Genomic DNA, 21,220 nt, shown 5'->3' on the forward strand with positions numbered 1-21,220 from the left:
GTCAAGGTGTGGTGACCCATAGAACATGTATCATAACTGATTTTCTTTCTTTATCCTCTTGGCTATCCTTTTCTGAAAGCTGTAAGTGATGTGTGGGCCAGAGCTTATCGAGACCCACATCTAGGAATCGGCCACTGCAACGGAGCTTATGGAGATAATCAAGGGTCTCGATTCACTAACACCACCTGGACTAGGCTTATCAGGCTCTGCAGATGCTGCTCGCAAAATCCATCATTCTTCCTTTGGTTGTGTATCCTTAGCAGGTTTTTCAAGGGTGATGCAGTAATGAGAAGCTTGACAGGAAATGTTTATTTTACTGTCCAGTGTATGCTGTTTTTTTAGCAGAACCTCAACCAACATCAATGATTTCAGCATTGAAGGTACTGGACTGGATTTAAAATAATGCATTGGGTGATTGGTGATAGAATAAACAATTATTATTATGGAAATCACACGTTAAAATAAACTAACATGAACAATAATATTTTATAGCCTACCTTTATTTTAACATGCAGTGTATAATAGAGGTAATTATTCAATTAAATACATCTGACGTGGCTCCATCCTTTAGACTGAAATGCACAATTAAAAGCAGAATTCGTAATGCATGTATAAATTTATCTAAATCACCCTGTCAGCTGGCTTTACACTGTGTGGATAGTTAATGGATATTCATAATTTCATTTTCTAATGTCTACACGGCTAATAATTCAACAGCAATTACAGTGAAATGTATTCATGTTTTTAAAAAAAAAAAAAATGGGGTGTTGACATCCACAGTAATGAGCCTCCTGGCATTATGAAGAATTGATAATAGTTGCTTTTGTAAAACGTTCAGAGGCAAAGGTACAAAGACATTTTACGTTATTATGGTGCAGCATAATTCAAATAATAAACCTGCTTTTTGAATAATTTTTGTTAAATGCAAAGCCAAAGGCCTCTTTACCATGAATTCAATTACAACCCACCATTACAGTCCAGTCCAACACTGCTTTGTTGTTCTTTGGCCATCATGTTGTTTCTTCAGTAAAGTAAAGCAACTATTTCTTTTAAACTCTGACTCTACACAGACGGAACAAAACACTGAATTAGGGCATCGCAGTGCTACCTGCAGGTCAGACTATTTGGTAGCTGGCTACCTCCTAATTTGAAATGGTTGCCATCAAAGTGAAGGAGCGCAGCATGTGGACTGTCAACATGATGCTTGTGTTATGAGGTAACATCCCTGTTATTGGTGATTTCTGGCTTTTTGACAATGTAAAGCCTTGCGCTTTTGAAGAAGAGTGGTTCTCAGAGGTATACTTTACTGTTTTTTTTTTAGCGGCATTTTTGCTCCTTTGATTCTTTTGATATGGCATTGTTGTTGTTACTCATTAATCACCAGACTGGAAAATAAATCTGGTTGCTATGATACCAGTCCATGAACAGCTAAAATCTGTTTAATTAGTTCTCTTATTAATAAAAAAAAAAAATCCCTTTTGCTTAAAGGACGCCAATTACTAAGCGTTAAAAATTTCTTTAAAATGTTGGCTAAAATATTATTTAGTTTAGAAGCACACAAACACGGTAAGTCACAGAAATAAATTCCCCTGCCAAGTAACATCACACACTCGCAACATCACACAAGGCAAAGAGGAGATCGATGCCAGAACGACTGATTATAGCCTTCTAAAACTGAGGAAAGCGGTGATTATAAGGATCATATTACAGGCTTTCAAAGTGTCTCAGAACCTCCTTGCTGACTCGACTGGTCCCACATCAGACCACAGCATACATGCCATGGGCATTAGCATTGGGACGTGATGTGAAAGTGAAGAGAGAATTGAGAAAGAGGTAGTGGATGTGCAACATAGAGCCTGCATTATTGCGTTATCATTTAAGCACCACTGAAGCATGATAAAACGATTTATGCTGATTTCGGATGGTGGTGTCCTCATGAAAAGAAGTATCTCCCAAATTTGGGGTTTATCTTTATCACACCAAAGGTTAACATCACCCAGTTAATTTCCTTGAGGCGGAGCGGAAAATTTGCTACAACAGTGACACGAGATTTGTAAAGGGTTCTGTGTGTAATCACTTTAATGAAAATATTAAATGAGGTCATTTAATATGACATGAGGTCTAAGACTGGAGGCTCTGATGCCTCTGACTCACCAACGTAGACCAGGGCTCAGACTCCCTGCGGCTGTTTTGTTTCCCTCAAAGTACAAAGTTTGGGAATCAAGCACTGTTTTTCTCTTTAGGTTTTCACTTGCATCTTGAATGCAATTAAAACAATAGCTTGGACTATCTCAGTAGACCATTTACAAAATATATCCTTTCAATGCAGCTCAGAAAATAAAGGCAACATTGCAAGTTTAAATTTAAGTTTTAATTTAGTTTATAAATTAAATCATGTAAAATATACTTGCTATATCTGGTTCCTTCTCATGCAAACAATTTATCTTGGTTACTGAACTCTGAATTGCCAAAGTCAAAAAAGTCAAAAGTCAAAAAGGTAATAAATAAATAATAATGATGTGGACAAAATGGCTACCAGCAGATAATACACCGAATAGAACCTGCAAAGTCAATATCGATAATAAGCAACAAGTTATTAATGAGCAACAAATGGGCCGATGTGAAGAAAAGTACTGCAAAATTTTACTAAAAAAGGATCAGAATTACCTGTTACATGTTGACATTATTGTTCAGGTCATATTTAAGTCTCACACAGAATTATCTCATCACTGACTGAGGGTTATTTAGTCATGAGCTAAATATTCCAGCAGTCACCAAGTGACAAGTGTGGGAATTAGATACAAGCCGGGAGTAAATATAATGAAAATATCATAAACTTGTAATGTAGTTCTACAATCGTGTCAGGTGCTTTATTTGAGCACGATCCAGTTATGAATTTAAATAATATGAATATTCACTTCTAGAGAGTGCTAATTACTGCAAACACTGGTTCTGGGAGATTAGCAGCATCCCATCATGAGTTATTTCCCACTGACAGCCAGCTGATCAGAGTACAGAAGCATTACCATTTAGTTAAAAATGAACACAAAATGGTTCTGATGGGTCTGTGCTGAGGGTAGAATTAATTATCACTTCAAGAAATCAAGTACATATTCCGAGCAATCTGAACTTTACGCACTGTTGCCATGACTTCTGGGATGACAACACCTCTTTCCACAGTTCTCACCCAGTAGATAGCAAGATAACACTGTTAACTATGTGATAAGCAAAATTCTGTTTATAACTAAAATCCTGACAGAGGACTTAAAGGAAAGTCTGAAATGCTTTCTAGATATTTTTCTCCACACAATGACTTAACAGGATCAATATGTAAACTGAGATAAGGATTGACCTTACACTGTAGGAGATGACTGGACCAAATTCATGCCAGAAAAGACCATCACATAGTGGGAAACTTATGCACTTATGCGTCTTTCCAATATTCGGCTACTTTATGTGTGTCGCGCTATATGTTTTAGATGGGCAGCATGAAACCTAATTTTAGAGTCTAGGTTTTGTGTGAGAGGCCCTCAGATTGCTGTGATTTCATCTCTTCTCTGCGCAAAACAGTACAATGGAAATGCTCAGACAAGGATGAATGACCTAATCTTACTTTATTTTAAAAGGTTAGCCTTTTCCCCATCTCCTGGGCCCCTTGCCAGTTCTGGACCACCAGGTGCCCCATGTCCCCTTTCGAAGACAGGCAATGTGCCCTATTTTACAAGACATTTAGAAATGTCACAATCATTAACAGTCAAAAATGTAACCTAACCTATCCTCTTCAGCGAAAAAAAGAGGCTAGCACACATGATGTGATATTGTACATTTTACAGTACAATACTCCCTGAATTTTCTAATTCATCGATATCAGCCTTTATTAGCCATCTCTACACAGTGTAAGCCATATCAAATCCACCTTGGATAACATGGTAATTTAGCACAAGCAAGATTTACTTACTGTTGTGGCAAGAGGCCAGCTTCAACCTATTTTTTGGCTGAAGAATTCAATTTGGCATTATGCCACATGTGAACACTGCCTGTGAATCTGTGTCCTCACCCTGGGCGCATCTATGAACACAATCATTTATACCTCTAAATGGCTTAATGTGACACATTTCTGACCATCATTTGTGCTATGATGCTGTTGTCTAATTCTTGCTTTTGTAAGGCAAGCCAAAAAAACCAAAACCCAACCACTATTAATTCTCTCCTGTAGGTTACCTCCCCCAATTTAGTTACCTCCCCCATCACTACTGCATATTCCACACTTAAACTATCATTTATAAATTTTTCCAGTGCCTTACTTAAAGAGTTGGGAATATAATTTCATGCTAGACAATTCAGGGCTAATGTGTGGTGTGACACACCACAAACATGGAAGTGACATATCCATTATGTCTGTCTGGGGTATGGAAGTGACCTTTGAAACTCATTCTGTTCCTGCACACGGATTAGAAAGGGGAACAAGAATTCCTCCTTTTATCAATCAAATGTTCTCCATGTTTGTGAGGTCTCACTCACCTGAATAATTGGACCAGTGGATTAATGTTATGATGACATGCAAAAAAAAAAAAAAGAAAGAAATGTCCTAGCAAACTGCCACCCATTCTCATGCCCCAAAAATAAATCATTTTGACTTTAACTGTTGGCCAATTCGAAGACACGCAGTGGTCTAAATCATGTTCTATCCAGAGGGATGTGGGGGACAGATACAGACCTAATGTGCATGCCAGAGAGAATAACACCGATCAAAGTGAAACCGTCGAATCCCTGCATGAGGCTGCCGTGTGGATATGTTAACTCAAATGAATGTAACTGAGCTGTTGTACTGCCCTAAAAAACAGATTTCCTTTTTTATTTGCAACTGTCTTTCAAATTTACCATTTAACTATAAAAGTTTCCAGATAAATTAGCTCCCTGGTGAGGTTGAATATAGTGCATATTAAAAGGGAATCCCAAGAATGATATTTTGAGTGTGAACTTGGCTTGAGGTTTCACCACCAATTAAGAGAAAAAGAGCCAACCCAGGGATTTGCTGCATTTAATCAGCTGACTTGAAGGGCTAGTTGTTTTGAGTTGCGGAGGCAAGGCCAAGAGGTAATTTGACTAGACACACATTGGGCATGCTAATGACTGTCTACGCTTCATTACCCCAGCCTGGGTCTGAACAGTTGAAAAGACTATTACTGAACAGATCTTCCTATCATCGTACCTTTTGTATGACCTAAACTCCATCCTACATCACCTCTCTCTTGAGTTTGGTTCATAAATATTGCTTGCATATCTGAGGCAATGCAAATTTGATTTCAGAATTCAATTTTGAGAATGCCATTGCAATGTCATTACTACTGCCTTCCCACTTCATTTACCAAAGCCCTGACACGACAGCGATACGTTGAAATGAGAGTCCCTACAGAAGAGACGGCGATAACAGGATGATTCATCGTCTTTCAAAAGAGGTCACAGCTTCCTGTGCTTTTATGACAGGAATTTGGGATTCCCTCAGTGCATGCAGTGAAGGGCAGCAAGCCAAGCATCCCCATTGGCATACAAAATTAGTTGTGGTGTGGATAAGGAGCAAACACCTCAAAACTCATTATTCTGAAAACCAATTGAAAAGTCTAGTCTTTTTGATAAGACTAAGCGGAGTAAGTCTTATTTTAGAAAGTGCACAAATCCAACCTGTAATATTAGAAATGTAATTACTGTCAGAACACCAAAAATAACAAATACACCATGATAACAAATACATTTTCATGGTTATAAGGGTGACCTTGACCATACAAGGGAAATTGAAAAGAAGGACATAAGTTGTCCAAATAGGATGTGAAAATTCAGTTCTAATGAAACAAGGGGACGTGAAGGTTGAATGCAAGCTCTTCCCTCCATCCTCCATGTTTCTAATTACTGGGCAAGAGCGTGAGAGAGCCGTGCTCCTGACTACAGCTGCCTGGTGACTGCAGCAGAAACCAAATCTTCTCTGCTGTCTATTACAATGAAAGTGACCAGACCCCCGCGCACCCTGTCAGTATTTCTGGAGGGGGAACTGGGCTCTGTGACAGCTTCTAAGTTTAACCTACCCTTCCTGATGAATCAAACGCTTTCTTGATTTCTAGTTCATAACCAAAGATAGCCATCATGGTGTACTGTCATGTTGACAATGTGTAAATGTGCAGGGGTTGCACTCATGCACATCATGACAATAGTAATAAACAGACAAGATCATTAATTAAAGCTCCATTTTAATGAGACTGTCATTGCCTCCTGGCTAACAGCCGATGCAATTATGTACTGCATAATACTTATCATAGGAAAGTGCTGACCAGTGACACATGATGTGACTGGTTTGTCTCGTATGTGGTGCTAGATCGGTGTCTAATTCAGATATTACCGGTTACTACTTACTTTAATTTATACCACCTTTTTCGTACCTTGTTAAACAATAAGAGCTGTCCAGTTGCAATGGTAAGATGTAATGCAGTTTTAGTCAATATATGAGAAAATGGAGAGAAATTTGAAATTTCTTTGTGTTTCACCCATCATACATTGCATTTTCACAGCCTTACAGCAAACCAGCTGAACACAGCAGCTTCATATACATTCTTGTTCTGAATTATGCAAAATTGTTATTGAAGGACAGATTTCAAAGGCAGATGCAAATCAAAAGCCTGCAGACACAGTACAGAAATTAAAGTGCTGCATTAACATTTAATCTTATCAGATAAACCCAGTGTTTTTTGCGTCACAAAGTTTTTCAGTAGATATAATCAGTTTGAAACTCCGAATTGTGACACCACACTCACTCACACACACAAAAAATAATTATTTAAAACATGACACAGTTTGTAGTTGAGTTAGAAAGAGTAGTTGTCTGTCTTTAATTTTAAATATAAGTTTATGGCAAATATTTAATTAAATAACAATTAAGGAAATTTATCTAAGCTGGTGTAATACAGTAAAGGAATGCAGGAACTTAGTACAAATTCCAATCAAGCTTGAAGTTTCCTTTAATTGTAATTAATTTTCCCTACTGGCTTAACAATATCCTCTCCAGTAAAACCTAATAGATGTTGGGTAAAAAGGTAGAAACCTTAATCATTTAATCATTCAAACATTTATATCTATAGAGCACCTCTAATCCAGTCCACTAGATAAAATTGTCGTTGGGACACTACAACATGCAAATTCCAGACAAAGGTGGTCAGCGATAAGCACCAAACCTGCCCTGAGGCAGCTAAATATTGAGTCACAGTGCAACTATCCCATTAATTGTTTCCCTTTATCTGAAAAAACCCTGCCCCCCTAAACAGCATAGCATCCAGTGTTGGCAAACAAAACTCTCCTGGACAGTCAGAGTCAGCTGGTATAATCCCCTATTTAAGTCATAACTTAAAGATGCAATAAACAATATTTTAATTATTTTAACACTGAATTTAGTAACTTCAATTTATGAGAAAAGGTTGTACTGAGGACACTACTCTTTACACTTAATGGGCGCTTTATTAGGTACACCTGTACAATCTAATGCAATCCAATACAAATGTTCTGCCATAAAGTCTACTTTTATTATTTCTATCACATTCATTTTTTGTTGACACTGACATAGAGGTGTAAATGAAATTATATGTTTTAGAGGTCGTAGTTAGTGGTGGTGTTATACTGGACTGCATTGTATTCAGAGGTGCTCCTAATATGCCTAATGTCTCTAAATGGTAAGGACAAAAATTAGAAACATCTTTCATATTCTACTCCAGTGCAACACCTTTCATCACAAACTCAATAATAAAAATGTAATTGAGTTTACAAAATTTCAAATGATGTCACCAAAAGCTGAAGATTATAAACTTGGTAAGGATAGATGTAACGGCAGAGCTGTTGTATTGGATAGCATTAGACTGTACGCACAGTCTAATGTGTGCGCGCACGCACACACACACACACACACACACACACACACACACACACACACACACACACACGCACCTCTAATCCGCTTGTTGTGCACAAAAATAGAATAAAATTTTTTAGATGCATAAAGACTGAAAGTATAAATATTTGAACCAATACCAACACGGGATACAACAACGATGCTTGTAACAAACCCCTCATTCTATGGCCAAATGAATCACGAGGAAGGTCTGCTACTCTTTTTGCAACAGACAAACACATTATCTGTCAGTCTTATCTCACGAATCGAGATCAAAGAATAAACTCATGCTCCAGAATCCAACATAATTCCACATGACTTTTTAATTCAGCCAACGACTGGTTTTCAGCTTTGATATGCCAAAGTGAACAAAACCCCTCTCTCTCTTCTCTTTTCCTCCCTCTGTCTCTCTCAAACACAGCCCAGTCTTAGATTAACTATCACAATATTGATTAGAATATCCATTGATCACAATATGAGAACAACACAAAAAATAAATGATCTTCGAACCAATGTTTGATTTATGTTCAATTCAATGGCCCTTTTTCCAATGTCATGCATTACATTAAAAAAAAAAAAAAAAAAAAAAAAACGGTTGACTCTCTTCTATTTCCTGTTTTCTTTCAGTCATGTCTACATCTACACTCATTAGGTGGGTTTCTATCCAGCTGTTTTTAATTCACATTTTCAATTTCTGTATTAAAAAAAAAAAAAATCTTAAAAAAAAATTCACAAACAAGTTTTTAACCCTTGGCTGTGGTGGAAAAGTTGGTGTTTCACTCAGCATAATACACAAAAAAATCTCGGCAGACGAAAACATTAGATCTGTGTTGAGCGATAAGGAAACTGTCACCGTCCTCAAATTTATACAAGACAGACAATAAATGCCATTTTTCCATCATGTGGAAAAACGTTTTTCACAGTTTAAGGTTTGACTGGCGCTCTTTTGCCGTGACGTCATCTTGTTGCACCCTCTTCTTCGGCAATGGTTTAATGCCACCCACCTGGATAATTATCTTGATAAACCATCTCCTAATATTCACATAACGGCAGTGGATGGAAACGTGCATTAATTCACATTTCCTTTTTGCTGGTTTTCTGGAAACGTGACTAACATTTTTACTACATTTATCTAGGTATTTATATGCAAAGTTTACCCACAGTCTCCATCAACACTCCCACGACACCACCACACTTTTGTTGGTGTCTTTTTGTTGTATTTCTCTATATTTATTCCCCTGTTGTGTTATGTCTCACAAATAATGAAAGAGAAACAAAAGCCTCTCCATGTGTGAACGTTTTAAAATTACAATAGGCTTGGAATTACATTGTTTGGACATTTAAATTCTGCTAAACAATAACAGTCTGGCCATATGATTTATCATCATCTGTGATCATTTGTCATAATCATGGTCATATGGTCATACCATTTGTGTTTCCTATTTCATAAACTGTGCTTATTCACCATGCTGGTCTTCTCGCTGACCCTGCAACTTCAAACCTTGCGGCAGAGTCATCTCCCCTTCAACTTTCAGTTCAAACATATGTCAGTATTTTGAGGAATGGTGTTTTAAATCTTTATTTTTTACCCTTCGGTCCAATATTTTGAGCTCTTGATTCTCTCCCAACCATCATATCTGCCCTTACTTGCAGCAGGTAATAGTCCCCAACACAGATGTAGGTCTTTTTGCTTCCTTGTCGAACAAACAAACAGGTTCCTCGCCTTATTTCTTGACAGTTGTATATAGATAATAGTGAGGTACACAATGTGCTGACTTTGCTTAAATCCCCGGCTCGGGCGCAGAATGCCACACATACTGTTTGCAGCAGTGTGAGAATTAGTCTTTAAGGATGGGGTCTTGCTATGGTTGGGTAGAACATGCAAATTAATTTCCAGTCCCCTCACCAGGTAAAGGATTTCTCCAACCAGCTTGTGTTTGAAATCATATCTTTCAGTTACATATTGTTAAGTAGACTATGGCCACATTTTTTCTCAGCATGCCACTGAGCAGGCAACACCTTCATTCTATTCTTTCCTTCATTCCTCCATTTGATTTCCATCAGAACTGTGTTTAAATGGACTCACTTTTATTGCTCATGTTTATAAATATTCATTATATTTTAGCACATCTGTTATAATTCTTAACTTCTCTGACCCATAAATAAATACTGCTAAGCATGCTGTCCTACATTTGGGTGCAGCTGATTGCCGTAAGGAAATATCCTTGGACACAGTTGTGTTGTTTTTATTTGAAAGGCAATTCAACATGCAAGATGAAGTCATGGTAAAGATCAAGCCTTGAAATCCAAATGGCTGTATATTACATTGAACAGAGGAATCATTCACAAAATGAACCTATCCCTCCATTTTGCTTGTACATCCCAAAAGGGGCGTAATCGATAGACATAAGATGGACAAAGTTGCAAACTGTCATTGTTCCCTCATTGATACAACATGGGACAGACAGTCATTGGCTACCCTTTAGCAACATGGTGTCGGGTCAGCTTAAGCTATGACTACAACTGAACAGGTCCCCTGTTTAGTAAATGAGCAAGTGGCAGGCTTGTGAAGGATTTTGTGGAAGTAATGTATTCAGCAGTAGTGTAGTACTGAACATGAAGAGTAACTGCCTCAGACTCAGGTACTGCAGAAGTTTGTAGGGACAATTTTACACATCATAAATGGATACCACTTTTGGAAGCTCAGTTCTCTTTGAACACTGAAACCTCTTAGTCTGGTGTATAAGGAAACAGGGGATGGGTTATTAACACAAAACTTTTATAGAAGTATTTCCTTTAGCCAGCTTCTTATAGGGCTTCTGCAGGGTTCACCAAGTTGAATTAAAAGTTTGAATTTAAGACCCTTTTAATATACCACATAGAATGCAATTTTATACTTGTCAAAGCCAAAACATGGTAGAAAACCTGTAAGGATGGTATGGCCTAGAATCATTTATTATAAATCACATTTTTTAGTACTTTCCAGCAGTATATAACAATAATTCTTAACGATATAAATTCACATGACCTGGATTTGGATAAGCAAATGAAATTGCATGGATGGATTACCCAATTAAAATTTATGAATTTGTTTAAAAAGGTTTTTTGTTTTTTAATAAAAATCAACATTTGCCTATAATGTGGCAATGAGCCTCCTAGCTGCTGCAGCTATTAGTAGTGCCAGTGCTTGCAATAGGTCTGAAGGTGCTAGCTGAAACTTTCAAAGGCTGAAAAGCCCCCTGCACGCATTCACTGTCGAAACAACACCAATTACTTTCTACATATATAAAGTCTGCTGGCAGCCCTGTAATCGGATACAAACATATTTTATAACATTACTGCCTCAGGCAGGCAAGAGAAAATATTTAAGACATTTTTTAAATTAAATTTAAGACTTTATAATACCTTCTAAGGCCTTTTTTGAGGTTACTGAATTCAGTGCTTTTTAAGACTCTAAACACCTGCAGGTACCTTGCTCTTAGTTCAACAGACACACACTGTTTCACACTACAGGCTAAAGCATACAGTCATGTGAAAAATTACGTACGCCCCAAACAAACACTTGATCCTCTTTGAAACAGTGCCTATTAATAAAAGGTGCTATACTCAAACAAATGACACATAGAACTGACATCAGTCACTTGGAAAAGGTAAGTACAGCAATATATTTATCACACCTTCAGATCTGTAAAATTTGAATCAGGTGTTCCAGATTAGGTGCCTATGGTTAGAACCTCCTTAGGGAGTGCAAGTGGAACCTGTTTGATTATAACTTCTGACAGATAGGGTCTGGTGTTCCCTTTGCTATATAAGTGTTTAGTGTCATCATGCCAAGATCTAAAGAGCTCTCTGAGGCCTACAGAAAAAAAAAGTTGTGAATGCCTGTGAGTCTGGCAAGGGATTCAAAAAGAATTCATTCCACTGTAAGGAAAATCATCTACAAGTGGCCTAGATTTCAAACGACTGCCAATTTGCCCAGGACTTGTCGTCCCAGCAAATTCAGCCCAAGAACAGACTGTTCGGTGCAAAAAGAAATCTCCAAAAACCCCAAAATTTCATCACAGGATCTGTAGGTAACTCTTGCAGCTGTTGGTCTTAAAGTGCATGCGACTACAATCAGAAAGATAATGCACGAAATTGACCTGCATGGGAGGCGTGCCAGGAAAAAGCATTTGCTGTCCAAAAAGAACATTAGAGCAAAACAGTTTGCCAATAAACATATAAGCAAAGACCAGGCCTTTTGGAATAATGTGCTCTGGACAGATGAGTCAAAGATTTGAGAGTAGACATGTTTGGTGAAGATCAAAGACAGCTTTTAAGTAGAAGAACTTCATGCCAGCCGTGAAGTGTGGTGGTGGGAATGTTATAGTCTGGGGTTGCTTCGCTGCCTCCGGGACTCGGCAGCTTGCAGTCATTGATTGATTGATATGATTTCTGCATCATATCAAAGAGTGCTTGAAGATAATGTCAGGTCATCTGTCCGAAAGTTGAAGTTGAACCAGAAGTGGACCTTTTAACAAAATAATGATCGTAAGCACAATGGCAAATCCACCAAGGAATGGCTCAAAAAGAAGAAATGGAGAGTTATGGAATGGCGTAGTCAAAGCCCAGATTTGATTCCCATTGAAATGTCGTGGGGGGATTTGAAACAGGGAGCATATGCAAGAAAACCTTCCAAAATCTTGCAACTGAAGGAATGTTGCATGTCAAAAATTTCACCAAGCTGATGCCAGAGACTGGTGGACAGTTATAGGGAACATCTACAAGAAGTCGTTTCCGCTAAAAAGGGGCAATACTAGTTTCTTAGGCTGAGGGTGTACTTACTTCTTCCACAGCAGAACATTACATCTATTGATGATAAAGATGATTGAAAAAGCTAATTTTCCTTGTGGCTTTGTTCAAGTATATCACACTTATTTGTAGGCACTGTATCAAAGAGGATCAAGTGTTTGCTCTAATATGTTGAAAAAGTCAATAATTTCCATGGGGTGTACTTCATTTTCCACATGACTGTAGGTGCACTGCGGGACTCAACTTCACCATAGTTCGATAAAAGATCAAATCAAATGCAACAAAACACCTTCTACAAATAGATGATGTTAACTCCATAGGCCACGAATTTCTTATAAGAGGTAAAATGTGGATTTCATCTTATCTATGAAAAGTTTGTTACGGTGCATCTGAACCAGAATTTTCAAGTAGATAGTGTTATCCTTTAAGTGGTCTTGCAGGATCTAGATTTACGGCTAAATGCTATAGGGTAGATTTTCTCATGAGCAAATCTAACTAATGTGGAAGCCATTGCCATGAAATGGATTTGATATTTTCTACAGGTTTGAGAAATAGTCTCTACTAAAGACACTTGAGCTACAGCTAGATCTGTGACAGCCATGCTACACCACACCGAACAAAATCCGTAACAGCGGATATCGTTGCACGCTTCTCTTCCTTGCTTGGCCTAATAGATAAAACACAACAGATGCTTTGTGCCAAGAAGATTTGTTGCCATCGGTCCTTGCTGACCACAGGTGCATAAGGTTGGCAGCTGGATTGGACTCGCAGAGTGCCAGAGGCATGCCATCATGCCAAGTCGTAATGTGATCAAATCTGCCTCTCTTTGCTTTGCCACACCTACTCTGCATAGCCACTGTACATTTCTGTCTCCACCCCTCTTGGCATTGCCGAGTGCAGTTTCCAAAAAAAAATTTATGCCAAGAAATCACAAAATGCTGCATTGCAGGCCTCCCACAGCTCCCCACAAACAAATTTTTAGCTATTTTTTGATTTTGTGCAAAGTAGAGCACAATCTGATGTGGAAAATATATAGCCCCATTTCCTTACTATGGTGTACGTTTTCTTGAATTGCTTTTCGGGTTATTTTATTCGTGCCTTAAATTCAGTTCCCAAAACAAAAACCTGCACTAGTCCAGTTCAGCATATTTTCCTAATTTGTTCTTTTAAATGTAGGACATCCCCCTGCTGCATTTTGGTAACAACCGAAACACATTATCTTGTGTCCTTCTCCTGATCCTCAGTATTATTGTAGTTACTTTATTCAGTAAGACGGTCACTATTGTGCTTTTACCTCATGGCATGTGTGTACTTCCTTCCCAATGTTCCCTCTCAGTGAGAAACCTAATTTAAACAAGCCACTATGCACTACTGGCCAGGTCTGCACTGAACCCTGTTGCTTTGAATTTGAGATACAGAATAACAATAAAACAAAAGCAGAAGAGGAAGTAAATTTCTGTCTTAAAACATTTGCTCTGTCTACAAGCAAACAGCCTGCTTAGTTAATCTAAAATCTACACCAAACCCTGCTCCAAACATTGCACTCACTGTTAATATTTACCGAGGCCTTAAAACAAAAATATGAGAAAAGATATGATGGAAAGATTTACACTCCATTGTACTACATTTACTCTCTTAGTCTGGTTTAGTCTCTCAGTCAGTGCCTGTACCACGAAGCCAGATTAGTTGATTATCCAGCTATCGTTGGTCTTAACTCAGGTTTTCCGGTATCATGAAGCCGGACCAATTTTAACTGGGACGGATTACCGTGGTAACCTATGCTGCAGGGCTAACCTGCTCCAGAGCAGGTAAAGTTTAGAGGGTCAGATCAAAACCAGCCTGACTACTGATCAGTCAGATCACTGGAAAAACTGAGTCATCATTCATACAGGTTCCCAGCATAGACACAGTAGTTTACTTTAAAATACAGTGACAAATAATAAAGAGCAATAGATATTTTTATAGATCAGTAGAACCATTTCGCTGCTTCAGGCTTTCCATGCGACCACCCTGGTTTCAAAACAAAGCTTCTAACAAATAGAAGAATAGTTTACCAGAGTAAATAAGGTACACACGCACATGCACACGCACACGTGTTTCACCTATGTGGAACGACTACACTTCTTCCCAGGACTGAGTGAGTGGGTGGGTGGATACAGGCTGTGCTGGAGTGACATCTCCCTCACTCCTCTGTTGATTCTGTTGCAACTGTTAGGAAGGTACAAATTTTATGTTTGTTTTTTTTTTTTTTTTTCCCAAACATCACACAATTACCAGCATAGCTTCTCCCAACTTCCACCAGAACAGAAGTCTCATCAGCCAAGTTATTATACACACCTGCGTGGGTACGCAGGGCCTTTGAATGTCGAGGTGCTCCAACTTTACTTGACAGTAATGGTTAGATCTGGTACCATACAATAGTCCTTTCTTTCACAGCAGACATTTGCACTTGTCATAGTATGACAAGCACAGGTGTTATTAATAACATTAACCTTAACAGTATTTATTCTACTTAGACTTAAGACCCCAGTATCATTTCAGCTTTCTAATGCAAATCTTCAGTGAAAATATACACTGTGCAATGGAGACTAGTAGAACACAAAATGATTCAGAAGTGGGGTGGGATCTCAACTCTCTATGCCTTCATAATAAGCTTAAAGTGACATCCTGTCACCAGGGTAGCAAGATTCGTGCCCAAAGCACTTAGCTAAGTGATTCCCCATACTTTTTTACTTTCCACCATTTTATGTGATTCTCTGAATTTTCTATGTGTAGTTGATGCACCGCATGATCGCACCAACAATGGAACAATACAGGTAACATCCATGGCATCTACACTTCATTTTGTTAAAAACGCCAAAGCAAAGCTTAAGCTTCACATTCGATAGATTTGTAAATCAATCATGTGGCACTAAGCCTGTCGGTGATGAATCAAAATAATAATGATTCATCAGTGTCTGAAATCCAAAATTACTGCTCACTAAAAACTATCGAGTGTTTATTGCGTAGGGAACAGTGAGTGAGAGATTTCAGATAAAATGCCAGATTCCTGCTAGTTTTCACTTAAGACATAATTAGAGACTATTTCACACCTGCTATGCCCAGTGAATGTAATTAGTTGGAGGTGCTCTGATCTACATCAAAATTTACAGAAAAAAATCTTTTTGAGGTGGCTAACCCATTTTGCTGTGTTGTCATAGTTTGTAGTCGAGTCGTTTCAGTGTAGAAGAAGCGGTGGGGGGGACTGGGATGAAAATCGCATGTCATTATTATGATCTTGGGCCAGGAGCCATCTGCTGTGAATCTACAAAGTTTACTGAGCCAAAACGTGCCCATGCTTCAGTAGCCTCATTTACACTAGTGAAACTGAGAGTAGCTGAGTCTGCAACTTCGTCTCTGACATCGGTTTACTCGGCATGCTGGGATGTTGCACTGTGTTTTCCAGATTGGATTGAGTAAGCCACACAAATATTAACTGGCCCAAAGCCCAAAAGTGTAAAAATATAAAATAAAATAAAAAAAAAAAACCCTACACATGGCACTTGGTGACATGTGTGATGCAAAAATACATCAATCACCGAAAAAAAAAAAAAAAAACAACAACTTGACATGCAAGACATTTATAGAGTTATTAGACTGCAGTGTGCTTAAAGCTCATATGTGCAACATTTTGCTTTGACAGGAGAAGTGTATTGTTAGATCCTCCCTGCCTCACTACCTCCTCTCCCCTCAAGCACATTCCCCAACCCGTGTCACTCCTGTTGATGAGGTGCCCAAACAGAATGAAGCCTACTTGGGGGTAATAACTATACCTAAAGCTACCACAGGCAGTGAGGAAGCAGACAGTTAATACAGGCTATCTAAATCTAAAAGCACTGCTGAAAACGACCTTTGTTTTTTGAGCCAGTCATGTCTGATGCATTTTCAAACACAGCTGCCTAACACTGGAAGAAATGTGTTTTTAGAAAAACACCTTAAGTAGACAGTGCAATTTATCCACATTTGGATGGCAGCGCAGCTTTGAATATAATAAAAGGGGTTAATTTTACGCATTGTTTGGTCTTACTTTATACCAGTCAAGTCAACAAGAGCTACACAAATACTGTAAACCAGGACAGCATGCTGGCGGGCACACACACATCTCAAGAATGAGGCAGATGACCTATCAACAACTAAACAGTCCACAGGCAACAATCCACAACCCAGACAAACTGAGCAAAACCCAAAACGTGACTGCACTTCAACAATCAACAAATCAACAAACACAAACACAAACACACACACACACACACACACACACACACACACACAGAACGAGATAATAAAAGCAGCATAATGCCAAGTTAATGTTCAGTGCATAATTCAGTGTATCATTTTAATTTCTAAAGGTTTACTTACCTTGTCTTCTGAATCATTCCCAGATATCGCCAAAGGGGGTCAGGAGCATCTGAGTGGGCGCCTGCTCCTCTCGTCACACAGCACCACACACCTTCCTGGGAGCCCCATCGTTTAAGATGTCCACCGTGTGCCGTGCCGCTTTGTGAGCACCTGCGTGCCTGTGCTGAATTATTGTTGTTGTTGTTGTTGTTTCTCTGAGGCACTGGTGTTGTCCCCTCGTCCCCTCCGCAGCGCATGGCCATGAGAGCGTGGTGTTCATCTGCACGTCCAGTCCATCGTTGCCTCAGGGATGAACAAACTTTGCAACCGTCACCGCAACCAGGGGGCACATCTCCGGTGTCCTCGTGCTCGCTGTGCCTCCAACGGGCGGCACCGGAAAGTTGTCGAGCTGTCCATGCTAACGTCCTCGTCCAGCTTTTTGGCTTTGCCTCCCTTCTCCTTAAAAAAGAAAAAAGAAAAGAGAGGATACATTTTGTTGACGGGCCGTCTCTAGCCCCTGCAGTTTGTGCTATTCTCGTAAACTAATCCCCGCTTTTACATTTGGTTGTTCTGCATCGACAATTTGCAATTAGTTGGAGGCCCAGTTTTTTCACAGAGATAATTACAAGCCGAAATTTTAAAAACCCCAGCGGGACATTTGACAACTCCTACCGCTTTTTTCTGAAGACATCTCCGGGCACGTCAAAGGGTCCCCCGTCGAGCTGGTACTAAAAGACTCCCCGGGGAACACAGGAAACAACATTTTTAACCTGTTTCGCCCCCCCCTCAAAAGAAAAAGATGGCGGCCGGAAGTTACATATCTCAAAATATGAGAATCGCCTAATTTTCACCTAATCCAAAATTTTTATTATTAGTTTAACTAAGCAGAAAATGTTTCAACATAATCTTATTACTTATAATTTTTTGTCAAATTATTTTACATCATGATACGAAATAATAACTTCATATTCTTCTTGAAGTTTGCGATTCAGTTGTATAGGAAAAGTCTTTGAGGAAGCTAGAAATGTCTTCAAAATAGTAATGTCAAATGACATTTGTCCCCCGCCCCCAGAAAAAAGGATGGCCTTAGTTATGTTTGAGAAAAAAACAAATGCATAGCCTGGTGATGCTGATGTAATTATCAATGCAAAATCTCAACTGTAAAACAGCGATTCCATTACTAGAGGCACAAACCAGCAAACCATAGAAAATCCCCACTTAACATCTGACTGCGTAGGGTAAAACTGATTAATGCCGTAAAGGGTGAATGGCAAATTGGTGCGGACAGGTGGTAAGACCTGCCATGGTGGTAATATGTTTTTTGATATCTGTGTTATCTGTAGTGTGTATATTTTTGGGGCCTACATAGTGTTTTATGACAAACCAAAGCAATGCAGTATTGCAAGCACAGTGTCGTGATGGACACTTTGTTTTAAAAACTGTCAGAAATGCTAAATGAGCCAATAAACATCATAGCTAAACATATGGGAAGAGGAATGACATTTATACCTGAATGCCTGAATGCAGAAAGAATTGAAATTGAACTAAAACAACAGTCACTTGCTGTACTTGACAAAAATATATTATGGCATTATATGATTTACCTGTGTGATACAAAAATTATTATAAAAGGCTCTTTTCAACTAACATATTTTGACATGTCACACATTTTGATAACGTCACCACCATACAGTCTATGGTCAACCAACAGAATGTAACCGCGGGGTATAAAATTAAGTTATACTGTGTGACTCAAAAAAAAAACATTTTCCTGGCAAAATACATTCAATTTAATGTAGTAAAAAGGTATGTTATCAAATAAATAGTTTTCTATAGCATGCCATGGCAGCAAAGGGAGATTCATTTACAAGACAATTGTGTGCATGACGGTAACAGAGTGGATATGTCGTGGTTTGTGTGATTTGCCTAGAGTCCAGATAATTTAGGTGCGTGTGCTTCATCAACATATTTCCCTGCAAATTAAACTTGTCCACTCTGTGACAGAAACGCTCAAAGGATGGAGAATAAATACGTGAAAATATCACTGGGTCCAAAAGGTGCCCGTTGTGAGGAATGACTCTTACAATAACCAGCTGGCAAGGTCCATGCATTTCTTTCTCATTTCTAATTTTTCACTGTAACACACTGGTCAATGCATCCACTGTGCAACAGTATAATTAGTCACAGAGAGCAGGAGTTATGTAGTTTAATGTATCATTTATGCAATTATAATTTTTTTCCCTTACTTGTATCACTGATGCATGGGCGCTTTTAGCAGTCATTGTGAAGGGTTATTATAATTAACCATTCTTCTCAAAGCAAACAATACTTATCTACAATTATGGGTTATCTGTAGCTCCATTACAGTCCATATATACAAACACATTATAACACACATTACAGCTACATTTTGAGGTCAAATACAGGATATGTTAATTTGCAAAGATATATAATATATAATCAAACGTCATTATCTGTCCACTGTATGACCCTGTATTATTTCCACGCTGATGGTTAATGACTTCATGGGCTGAAGTCTAAGATACGGGTTGTTGTGAGTCCTTTACCCTGCAATCGCATTAATCTGTGTTGTATCATTGGCTTAGCTGTAGCATTCCCAACACCTCCATTATTCCATCAACAACCTGTCAGTGTAGAGGAGAGTGGAAAAACAGAAGCAGCGAGAGAATGCGCTGGAAGAACACAAGCTGCTCCAAATTAATGTACTGATGTTTTTCTGAGTTACTACATACCAGAGAGAGCTGGAGTGCATTTAGATTTTAAATAGGAGGGAGAGGAAATGTTGTGTTGTTAAAGGCTTGCTTCCAGGGAAACAAACATCAAATGTAAGCATGACACTGGGTGAGAATGTACCTCCTAGGGGGCAGAATTGCAAGACTTTTAAGAACTGAAACGGGAATGACTTACTTGGTTTTGACAAGAAGTGCTCTGTTTGAAAAGGTGTGACTCGAAATAGGCAAGAATGTTCCTATTCATGTCGAAGGTTGCAATTTAGCTGGATTCATTTACTGACCAAAAATAACTCCCTCTCAGCTGCAGTGTCTCCTGTCACAGAAATGTATTTTCTCCTCTCTGGGTGGATAAGAAGAATCATGTCTAGCTGCATGCATCTTGCAAGAATTTGAAATCAATTTGATAAGCCTTCCCCTGAATTAATGGCCTAGATACACACTGCATCTCATGGTAGTTGAGTTAACAACCTATATAGGTTAGATACAGCTGCCAAAAGCATAAATCTACAAAATGACTTGGTAGCTGTGGACATTTTCAGTCTCAAATAAGCCAAGTCTGTGCCAAGTCGGGCCCTTTTAGGGCATTTGTTAGATTATAACCGGCAGATTATTTGGGAAAGTAATTGTCCCCAGGTGTTATGAACATTCCAAGCTTATTCTCCACCCCCATGATGCTCAACTGTAGAGATTAGGCTCAGAGGAAAATCTCCTCCCTCAATGGAAGAGAGGGAAAAAAAGAGATCCAAACAGGCACAAACACACTAAGTATGTGTAGCCAATCAGCTTTCTGCTTTGCTTGAGCATGCTGTCCCTCTGGGCCGGTTGATCCAGGCAAAGAAAAGCCCTCTTTTTCCCCCAGGACCTGTAATACCTGCATGATGAGTGCCACGTTGCTGCCAGCTGCAGCAGTCACACTCAATTCCACCATCTCCAGGCACCACACACAGAGCCCAGATAGGCCTGAGAGCAGCCGGTGTAAAACACAGGGAAGCTCTTTACAGCCACCTGCTGTGCTTTATGTAATACAGCATTTTGCACTGACTGAAACCCTGTATTAAAATGAAAAACTATTAATCTGTATGTGCTGTTTTGTTAAAACAAATAAATAGCCAACGTGCATAATTAATGAGCTACTTAATTACAAACCGAATTGGTAACACTTTATTTTACAAGTACTTTCCTCATGATGTCCTATGTAATTGTCCGAAATCTGAGACAGTGTAGGTAGTTGTGGTGAATTTATGAGTTGAGGATTTCCAGAGGAATTTTCTGGATGAAACCAAACTACATATTAATTAATTATTGATTTATTAATCATCAATTTGTTTTATATACATATGTTTGATTGCATGCTCACCTGTAGACAAATTTT

The 21,220-nt window shown here is 38.7% G+C and overlaps 1 protein-coding gene across 3 annotated transcripts in view; it reads right to left on the reverse strand.

Moving 5' to 3' along the window:
• The window catches only part of lrfn1 (leucine rich repeat and fibronectin type III domain containing 1), a 168,456-nt gene extending 150,586 nt beyond the window's left edge, over nt 1–17,870 (reverse strand). For all 3 annotated transcript variants that reach the window (XR_005707836.1, XR_005707835.1, XM_040131848.1), the window contains exons 1-2: nt 17,768–17,870; nt 17,117–17,554 (exon numbers count right to left, since the gene is read on the reverse strand). The gene's annotated coding sequence lies outside the window, so the exon portion shown is untranslated. The remainder of the gene's footprint in view (nt 1–17,116; nt 17,555–17,767) is intronic.
• Between the last annotated feature and the right edge of the window lie 3,350 nt (nt 17,871–21,220).

Source organism: Xiphias gladius, chromosome 7 (assembly GCF_016859285.1).
Source record: "Xiphias gladius isolate SHS-SW01 ecotype Sanya breed wild chromosome 7, ASM1685928v1, whole genome shotgun sequence".
Lineage (NCBI taxonomy): Eukaryota > Metazoa > Chordata > Actinopteri > Istiophoriformes > Xiphiidae > Xiphias > Xiphias gladius.